Genomic DNA, 8,343 nt, shown 5'->3' with positions numbered 1-8,343 from the left:
TTCAGCTCTGTGGTGCCTTCAGATCTATTTTTCTTGTTTGGAAGAATCATATGTCATCAGAATCACTAAAAATGAATGTATGAGGGCCCTTGAAGATTGGAGAGGAACCCTGGGGGCCTGGTCAGGTTTGGTAGATCATTGACACCCAGCAGTAAAGTGTTGGGGGGCTCCTGAGGAGAGAAGATCAACAGCTGCTGGAAGTTAATTGTTCACCAGCTTCAGAAGATACGGCTGGGAGTGTCGCAGGGGGAGTGAAACATTGACCAGTTCTGATTTAGATGCAGGAATGTGTTAGGGAGGCACGGAAAGGTCAGGGGGAGCAGTCGGCACCTGAGACAGCTCCCATGGGCAAAATTCCTCTCCCAGAGACGGGAGAGAAAAAAGGGAATGTGCTCAGAAAGGGAGAAAAGGGCCTCTGGCCTCAAAGTGCACTTATTTTGCCAGCTCCTACAGCCACTTCCAGGGCCAGCTGGAGGGAAAAAAAAATGGTGAGGTCATGTTTGACTTTTTCAACCCCCCAAACTGTACTAAATTTTGGAGAACTGGGAGCAGGCAGGGAGGGGTAGGAAAAACAAAGATGAATAAATAAGACACGGCCCTTGCCTTGGAGCCAAAATGGAAAATGCAATGACTGAGCCTGAAGGTTCCTGGACTGGGGTTCAAGTGCTGGCTTCACCTAGCCGGGTAATCTAGGCAATTTGGTTATTCTGACTCTCAGTGTACTGAACTGGAAAAGAAAAGTCATAAAATCTACCTCCAAGTATTGTTATAGTAATTTTAGGATGATAAGCAAACTCCTGATGCCTAGTTCAGTCAGAGGTTGGGTTGGAGAATAGAAAATAAGATAATACCATTGTTTAAAATGGTCCAAGGTCTCCCCCGCAGTCCCTAGGGGAAGGCTCAAGCTCCCTTCCCTCCCCAACTCATCTCCCAGCTTCCCTCCCGCCTCTACTTCCCCACTGCCACTCCACCCGTGGCAGCTTCCCATCTGTGACACTTTTAGCACCAACATCCTGGATGCTGAGGCTCAGTGTTTCATTCCTTCACATTTTCTGCTGCCTTTATGTCACCCAGGGGAGCTGACCCCTCGGAGGCCCTCCTTTAGCTCAACCCACCTAACAATCCTGGTCCTTTCCTGGGGTGAGCCCTTAGCCCACGGGGGCCCCGCTCCATCACCATAGACATCACTTGACAAAGAGCATGTTGCATTTCTCTCCATTTTTCTTAAAACACAAAACAAAAGTTTGCTGGCTGGCTGCCCGGTTTCTGTTATGTAGACCAAGATTAAATTTCTCCTGGACTAGTTTTCAGAGCCCCTGGATGCTGGACTGAAAAGTGATTTACATTTTCTCTTGGCAGGAAGTTACCCAAGTGGGAATTGCCTTGAAAAGTAACTGTTTCACTGAAGCTTGTGCATGTGTGTGTGCACACACATATATGCACGTGCCCTGGTCTGGTCAGGCTGATTTAGGTTTTATCTCATTGGTTGATAAGCTTCAGAAGTAGAAAATCGAGTCAGGAAGAAAGGGTTTGCAATATGACAAACTTCACGGTGGCAATAGGGTTGCCATGACTAAGTTTTACATTTGATTCTGAGCCCCAGGTAAAAAAGTAGCTCTTATTATTAGAAAGGAGGGTCTTCTTGGGTATTGAGACTATTACAATCATACCTACCATTCTCTGAGCACATGTAGTGCTTACAACAACCACACAAATTAGGTTTTTCTTTTCTGGTTGAGGAAATTCAGGCTCACTGAGGTAATGACTTCCGTAAGCCTTCCCAGCTAGTAAGGTGTTGGAGCCTGAAAATTACCATCCAAGCATTTCTGGCTCCAGCTATTGTCCCACATTGTCTTCCCAGCTTGTGACAGACATGTCTTCAACAATGTTTTTACAACAAATATACTACTTTTTCATGGATGTTTGAGTTTCAAGTAGAAATTTTAAGACTTTGGGGTTTGTTTGGTGTCATGTTCAAACTGAAAATGAGTCGGCTGACTGAGGCGCAACGTTTATGCCATCACCTGCCCCATAAAAAAATATATAAAACTAACATATATTGGGTCCACCACAGTAGGGGCCCTATATTCATTTCTCTATCAAGCCTCACCATCATTGTGTGACTTAGAGCCCTAATCAAGGGTTGTTGGTTGTCAGTAGAACGCACATCAAATAATTCAATAAAGGGGTGCACATCATTATAAAGAAAGTATATCTGAGAGAACTTATGGGCAAGAAGTGTGGCTGGGTTTCAGAAGAGACTAGCAGCAGGACTCAGACAACTGGAGCCAATTCTCTGGAGAGAACTGTCTCCCAGCCCTGCTGGTCCATATCGGGGTGACCCTCCATATCGGGGTGACCCTCCTTATTTCCAAGTACAAGGACTCCATTCGGGTTACACTCCCAGCCTTTGATGAATTTGGGAAAAGGACCAGGCACTCATAGCTCAGCCCTTTTTCCTCCCCTTTCTTTTTTGGAGGCCTTCAAATTGTTCCCAATTTCCCTTCACCATCTATGTGGGCTGCCTCCAGCTGTTCGGGGCTGCCTATGAAAAGTCTCTCACTATAGGTTCAACATTGCCACACGAAGGCATGTTTACAGAAGGCTGATGCACTGCTCTTCCTCTGCCATCTACTTGTCCTCCCTGGATTGGCTCTGAAGAGAGGCAAGGAAAGGGGGGCACTTATTGGGTCCCCTCAAACTACAACATGCAGCCAAAAAGGGCTACCCAGGCATGGTCTCATCCTACTTCCCAGATCAAGGATTAACAGAGCCTCTGGGTTCTTTCCCAAATTCCTTTGAGATTTTGACTGACCTGACTAGGGTCAGTTCACCTTGGGTCCAATCAGCTCTGCCAGGGGTCTGGAGTCACGAGTTATGAACAGGGAGTTGTTGGAAGAAGAGCATCAAGGCTGAGCAGAAGCCGCCAAGGTTTCTATTGGAGGTAGATGTTGTCATCTCTTTTTCACCAAAGAGGAAATTGCATCTTAGGGAGAAGATGGTCTCACAGCTAATATCAGAGCTGAGATTCACACCCACGTCTGACTGGCCCTCAAAGCCACGTTCATAACCAAATACAGAGTTGTGAGACCTCAGAAGCTAATTCTCAGCCGGATGCTCTTCAGCTGGCTTTGAATAGAAAACCTGGCATCATATAAATTATTTCAACCGTAGCCCTGAGAGCAAGGCAGAGCTAAGATTTTACCTTCCGCTTTTCAGTGACATCTCCTTGCCTTTCTCTTTCTGGACTACCCTAGAAATATGAGCTGCATAGGCTAACAGAAAGCATACTGAAACCAGAAAGTCTCCACTTACAAGCTGTGTAACCCCTTTGATCATCATTCAGTTTTTTCAACCATTGAACGAATATGTATATTAACACATAATGCATGTGCTTATTATATATTAGTACATAAGACATACATATACAGCATATAATGCATCATATTATGTATTAATATACCATACATGTTTATTATTGTGTCAATAGATAGATTAACTATCTACCACAAAACTTTGTACCAGCAATTTGTTTCTAAGAAATTATCCTTCAGTGGCAGACGGTTGGCTCAGTTGGTTAGAGCGCACTGCTCATAACACCAACATCGCCAGTTCGATTCCCACATGTGCCAGTGAGCTGCGCCCTCCACAACTAGATTGAAAACAATAACTTGACTTGGAGCTGAGGGGTCCTGGAAAAACACACTGATCCCCAATTAAAAACAAAAAAATTATCCTTCAGGTGTTCTCGCACTCATAAAAAGTAACATATATACATTTGCTATCATTGCAACATTATTTATAACAGCCTAAGACAAAAAATAAATTTAAATGGTCATCAGTAGAGGCCTGGATCAGTCACAGAGTGAAACACTGGGCATCAGTGACAAAGAACAGGAAGCTCTCTAAGTTCCGAAATGGGGGATTGCCGAGATGGGTGAGTGGAAAAAGCAAAGCACAGGATGCTGTGTAGACTGTATTAATGTCATACTAATGACAATATAGTAACACAAATAATGTAGAAATGCAGAGCAATACTAATGACAGTGTAGTAATACGGCTAGTACTAGTGATAGCATTAGTTATATACTAATATAATAAAATAATATAATAGTCTTAGTAATACCAATAATTAGTATAGTGGTGTGTGTGTGTGTGTGTGTGTGTGTGTGCGCTCACATGTGCATGTGTGTAAAATCCTGTATAGGTATTTTTTAAAATCGCTGGAAAGATTTTAAAGACAAATATAAGGGTGTCTTTTCTTTTTTTTTTTTAATGTAAGTGGGAAACCCGGACAATGGAAACAGGGATGGGAATAAAACTTTTCACTATATATCTTTTGAGAATTTTAAACCATATGAATGCATAATCTATTCACAAATTGAAATAAAAATATATACACATTTTAAGAAAGGAAAACTGTATCAAAATTGTAATATTCAATATATACCGACAACAAAAGATGAATACAAGTCACGTGTGACTTCTGCAATTACAAGAGGTGCTCAAAGTGGTTACCATCAGCATCCAGACACTTCTGATTACAGCAAACTACAACTTGAGCAACGCTGACCAGAGTGTCCACTTGTATATATTTTTTTGGCACCCCCGGTATATGTAATTTAAAAAATAACAGTGTAGTGAGTATTATGAAGAAGGCCAGGGCACTGCAGGAACCGGTAACAGGGAACCAGACTTAGTCTGCAGAGGAAGTCCTGGAGGAAGCAACTCTTAAATTGAAACTTGATGGATAAATGGACAAAGGGACTAATGGGTGAAGAAAGGCTGTCCAGGAAAAGTGAGACCATGTGCAAAAGCCCTGGGGAGGAAAATAGTTTCACTTGCAAGAAATGGAAACATATCCATTCCATGGCTGGAATGCAGATATAAGGGCGTAGGGGGAAGTGGTAGCTGAATACAAAGTAAGGGGCCAAATTGTGCAGACTATATTACAAAATTTGGACTTTATCCTAATGGCAGTCAGAAGCCATTAAAAGGGTTTAAGCAGAAAAGTGATGGGATCAAGGTTATGTTTTGAATAGATTACTCTGGAGCCTATGAGGAGAAATGACTGGAGGAAGCAAGAGTGGATGTTGACAACTCGTATATCTGACAAACTGCTTTGGAGAACTATTTGGTCGTTTCTTATAAACTTAAACATACACCTACCCTATGACCCGGCAGTTTCATTCTTAGTTATTTATTCAAGTTAAATGAAAACATCTGTTCACAAAAATATTTGTGCGAGAATTTTTATAGCAGCAGCATTTACAATAGCAAAAATTTTGTCCCCAGAAACCCACAAATTTCTACCAAAAGATGAATACATAAGCAAACTGTGGTATATTTATATAATGGAATACTACTCAACAATAAAAAGAGACTCCTGATACACACAACATGAGTGATTGTTAAATCCATGGGGCGTGGGGGGAAGGGAAGGAGGGGAGAAAGGCACGGAAATGTATATACTGTACAATCCCATTGTTATGAAATGAAATCCATGCACAGAAATGTAATCTGCAGTGGTAGAAATCAGAAAGTAGTTGCCTAGGGGGGAAAGGGAAATTGACTGGAAAGAAAAATGAAGGTATGTTCTGGGGTGATGGAAATGTTTTATATCTTGTTGTACATGGCAGTTACACAGTGTGTATAGCTGTCAAAACTCATCAAAGTGAACAACTGAGACATGCTTTTTACTGTATGTTAAGAATACCTCAATTTAAAAAAAAGAAAGAAAAAAGTAAAGAATGGACATTGAGAAAGGTAAGAGATGTTTACAATAATCCAGGAGAAAGGTGAAGGTTGCCTAGTGGCCTATTATAGGGATGAAATAAAATATTGTGTATAAAAAGGCAAACTAGAAAGCTCCAGTCGAACCAGAAAGCTCTCTACTAACTGTGAAGCCCCATACAAAATGAGGATTTAGTCTAACTTAACCCATATCAAATTTTGGAGGTAAAGGTGGACCATCTGAATTCTCCCTGAGGCAGTCCTATTTGTTTGCTTGGGGTGAAGGGCTCGGGGTGATTAATCATGATCTTTTTTTTGTTTTGTCACCATTTGTCAGGAAATGTATCCAATGGCTGCTGAGATTCATCAGAACACTTGATCTTGGGGCAAAATAAAAAGAGGGGCGGGAAGGTAGGAGCTGCTTTTACCTGGGGTAGTTGTCTACTGAAAACTGGACTTTCCCAAACAGAAAAAGCATTCACCTGCTGGGCTTAAGTTTTGAATTTGTTTTTTTAAATAATTAGGGTTTGAAGGATACATAAAAAAAGAAGCAGAATGTCAGTTCCTGAGGCAGGAACCGTAACAATCACTGACATGGCCACCCAGTGTTCGTGAGAGTTTGCTGGGAGCCGAAAGTGTGTGGGAAACACACGTGGGCTGCTTGAAGCATCGACCTTGAGTGCAGACAGGTTCGGAGAAACAGCTGTGCGGAAATCAGTCAAAAGTCATCTGAATAGCTGGTCACTCACCATTTAACTGATTCATCTTTTTTTTCCTGTGTTTTTTTCAATGTTAATAAATCCTTAATTATTTGCTTTCATTTAATGTTGATTTTTTTCTCCCCCCACCCCTCCCAAAACCATGGTCCATGAGCAGTCACAGCTGTATCCTCCCCCTTCACACCAATGACTGTTAAACATTCTGACACTGTTCTTGGGCCCTTTGTCCAGGAAGAGAGGACAGCCTTGCCTGCGGCAGGGTGATAGATTTCATGATCTCCAGAAGTGAATTGACCATCCTCTTTTGAGCTGCAGTGGACATTTGTCCTATATTTAAAAATTTTTTTTTAATTAGTATCTGTCATCCAATCCCTCTTTCTTTCTAAGGGTCGGTTTGTCTCGGTGTGAGGTAGGACCCACATTCTACATCACAGTGGATAGGATCTCTCTCCCCACCCCCCAGACACACCCTTGGCCCTGACACAATCAGATTATGGGAAAATGAGTTGGGCTCAGCCTACCCGTGGTGTTCCCTGGAATTGGGAGTCTCTGAGGAGCAATGGAAGCACATGGATATGGTTGGTGGTTCTCCATGGAGACAGCTGGAAGTTATTTGTCCAAAAGCAGCAGAATTGACATGCTGACCAAACTGCTCCTGCCAAAGCACCATTGCTCCTTTGGCCTCGCTCTCTGACTCTCCACTTCTGGACGAGAAAACTGAGGTCTAAGCCTTGAAATGACGCGTCTGCGTTCACCCAGCAAATTATCACCTGGGCCAAAACTCACACCCAGATCTGTTCACTTTCCTCACTGCTTCCTTCCCAGCACAAGAATCTCCCTTCATTTCCACCCATTTCTTCACCTAATTCTCTTTATCCTCCAATATCTCACCAATAAATTCCTTTCTCTATAAGTTATCTAGAGTCTGGTTTCATTGCTGACACCCAGGACACACAATCATAAAGTAGTGGATTTGTTTCCTAGCTGAAGCCTTCACAGAAATGCTCTCAAGCAGTGCGTAGCTCAGCCACTCAGATACAAGGCTTTACTTTGGGGACAACGGAGAGACACTTGATCATGTGGGAGTGGGGATGGGGAAAGAGGAGTGACACAGAGGAAGGGAGAAGGGAAAGTACCATGTATTTCCTAACTACTCCGTTCTAGGACTGAAGGTACAGCCATGGTCAACATAGACAGACGCTCTAACAGACGCTCTAACAGACGCCAGAAGCCATACTAAGCACGAGTCCTCGTGACAGCCCAGGGAGGGAGGTGCTTCTGCATCAGAAGTGGAAAGAGAGAGGGTGGGTGAGGCTGAGAAACTTGCCTGGGGTCATGCAGCTCTCCAGTGGCAGAACTGGCATCAGAACCAGATAGCTTTCCTAACCAGATCGGCCCTTTCCACTGAAATAAGTGTGTTGCACAATGGTGGGTAAAAACCATGTGCCTTTTTTCTTTTTATATTGTGATTTCAGAGTTGTATCATGATTTGGAATGAGTTCACCTGAGCATAATAAAGTGACGAGATCACTGGATTATGTATGTATTTATTTTAAAAACATGAGGTAGAAAACTTTACTGAGCCCATGAAAAGCAGAGCTGGAGGCGTGTCAAAGCCTGTTTTGATTTAAGTGGAATGAATCCAGCTTGAGTGTAAATTTGAGACTGTGTTTTCTTGTGTTACACTCTATTTTTTCAAATTACTTTCGTATGTCTCATTTCATCCATTCCCCCCACTTCTGGATGAGAAAACTGAGGTCTTGGACTTGAAAGGACATGTCCTTCTTCACATCACAAACGACCCTCTTGGCCAAAACTCAAACCCAGATCTTTTCACTGTACCCCACTGCTTTCTTCCCAGCATGAGAATTATTATCACACCGATTGAACT

This window comes from Rhinolophus sinicus, linkage group LG06 (assembly GCF_036562045.2).
Source record: "Rhinolophus sinicus isolate RSC01 linkage group LG06, ASM3656204v1, whole genome shotgun sequence".
NCBI classification, from domain to species: domain Eukaryota; kingdom Metazoa; phylum Chordata; class Mammalia; order Chiroptera; family Rhinolophidae; genus Rhinolophus; species Rhinolophus sinicus.
The sequence above is the reverse complement of the archived record's forward strand: the minus strand, read 5'-3'. Positions refer to the sequence as shown.